Raw genomic sequence first — 2,864 nt, forward strand, 5'->3', positions numbered from 1 at the left:
AAATCAGGAACAGATAAACCAGTTAAACAACCCCATAACTCCTAAAGAAATAGAAGTAGTCATTAAAGGTCTCCCAACCAAGAAGAGCCCAGGGCCAGACGGGTTTAGTGCAGAATTCTATCAGACCTTCATAGAAGACCTCCTCCTCGTACCAATATTAGCCAAAGTATTCCACAAAATTGAAAGAGATGGAGCACTACCGAATTCCTTCTATGAAGTCACAATTACTCTTATACCTAACCACACATAGACCCAACGAAGAAAGAGAACGTCAGACCAATTTCCCTCATGAATATCGACGCAAAAATACTCAATAAAATTCTGGCAAACCGAATCCAAGAGCACATCAAAACAATCATCCACCATGATCAAGTAGGCTTCATCCCAGGCATGCAGGTATTGTTTAATACACGGAAAACCATCAACGTGATCCATTATATAAACAAACTGAAAGAACAAAATCACATGATCATTTCATTAGATGCTGAGAAAGCATTTGACAAAATCCAACACCCCTTCATGATAAAAGTCCTGGAAAGAATAGGAATTCAAGGCCCATACCTAAACATAGTAAAAGCCATATACAGCAAACCAGTTGATAACATTAAACTAAATGGAGAGAAACTTGAAGCAATCCCACTAAAATCAGGTTCTATATAAAGCTGCCCACTCTCTCCCTACTTATTCAGTATAGTTCTTGAAGTTCTAGCCAGAGCAATCAGACAACAAAAGGAGGTCAAGGGGATACAGATTGGAAAAGAAGAAGTCAAAATATCACTATTTGGAGATGATATGATAGTTTGTTTAAGTGATCCCAAAAGTTCCACCAGAGAACTACTAAAGCTGATAAACAACTTCAGCAAAGTGGCTGGGTATAAAATTAAATCAAATAAATCAGTAGCCTTCCTCCACACAAAAGAGAAACAAGCCGAGAAAGAAAATAGGGAAACGACACCCTTCATAATAGACCCAAATAATATAAAGTACCTCGGTGTGACTTTAACCAAGCAAGTAAAAGATCTGTACAATACGAACTTCAAGACTCTGAACAAAGAAATTGAAGAAGTCCACAGAAGATGGAAAGATCTCCCATGCTCATGGATTGGCAGGATTAATATAGTAAAAATGGCCATTTTACCAAAAGCGATCTACAGATTCAATGCAATCCCCATCAAAATACCAATCCAATTCTTCAAAGAGTTAGACAGAACAATTTGCAAATTCATCTGGAATAACAAAAAACCCAGGATAGCTAAAACTATCCTCAACAATAAAAGGACTTCTGGGGGAATCACTATCCCTGATTTCAAGCAGTATTACAGAGCAATAGTAATAAAAACTGCATGGTATCGGTACAGAGACAGACAGATAGACCAGTGGAAAAGAATTGAAGACCCAGAAATGAATCCACACACCCATAGGCACTTGATTTTTGACAAAGGAGCCAAAACCATCCAATGGAAAAAAGATAGCATTTTCAGCAAATGGTGCTGGTTCAACTGGAGGTCAACATGTAGAAGAATGCAGATTGATCCATGCTTATCACCCTGTACAAAGCTCAAGTCCAAGTGGATCAAGGACCTCCACATCAAACCAGATACACTCAAACTAATAGAAAAAAGTTGGGGAAGAATCTCGAACACATGGGCACTGGAGAAAATTTCCTGAACAAAACACCAATGGCTTATGCTCTAAAGAATTGACAAATGGGATCTCATAAAGCTACAAAGCTTCTGTAAGGCAAAGGACATTGTGGTTAGGACAAAACAGCAACCAACAGATTGGGAAAAGATCTTTATCAATCCTACAACTGATAGAGGGCTTATATCCAAAATATACAAAGAACTCAAGAAGTTAGACTGCAGGGAGTCAAATAACCCTATTAAAAATCGGGTTCAGAGCTAAACAAATAATTCACAGCTGAGGAATATCAATTGGCTCAGAAGCACCTAAAGAAATGTTCAACATCTTTAGTCATAAGGGAAATGCAAATCAAAACAACCCTGAGATTCTACCTCACACCCGTGAGAATGGCTAAGATCAAAAACTCTGGTGACAACAGATGCTGGCAAGGATGCGGAGAAAGAGGAACACTCCTCCATTGTTGGTGGGATTGCAGACTGGTACAACCATTCTGGAAATCAGTCTGGAGGTTCCTCAGAAAATTGGACATTGTACATTGGACATTGGCATATACCCAAAAGATGCCCCAACATATAAAAAAGACATGTGCTCCACTATGTTCATTGCAGCCTTATTTATAATAGCCAGAAGCTGGAAAGAACCCAGATGCCCTTCAACAGAGGGATGGATACAGAAAATGTGGTACATCTACACAATGGAATATTACTCAGCTATCAAAAACAATGACTTTAAGAAATTCGTAGGCAAATGGTTGGAACTGGAAAATATTATCCTGAGTGAGCTAACCCAATCACAGAAAGACATACATGGTATGCACTCATTGATAAGTGGATATTAGCCCAAATGCTTGAATTACCCTAGATGCCTAGAACACATGAAACTCAAGACGGATGATCAAAATGTGAATGCTTCACTCCTTCTTTAAAAGGGGAACAAGAATACCCTTGGCAGGGAAGGGAGAGGCAAAGATTAAAACAGAGACTGAAGGAACACCCATTCAGAGCCTGCCCCACCTGTTGCCCATACATATACAGCCACCCAATTAGACAAGATGGATGAAGCAAAGAAGTGCAGGCTGACAGGAACCAGATATAGATCTCTCCTGAGAGACACAGCCAGAATACAGCAAACACAGAGGCGAATGCCAGCAGCAAACCACTGAACTGAGAATGGGACCCCAGTTGAAGGAATCAGAGAAAGAACTGGAAGAGTTTGAAGGG

Source organism: Rattus norvegicus, chromosome 5 (genome assembly GCF_036323735.1).
Source record: "Rattus norvegicus strain BN/NHsdMcwi chromosome 5, GRCr8, whole genome shotgun sequence".
In the NCBI taxonomy this organism is placed as follows: Eukaryota; Metazoa; Chordata; class Mammalia; order Rodentia; family Muridae; genus Rattus; species Rattus norvegicus.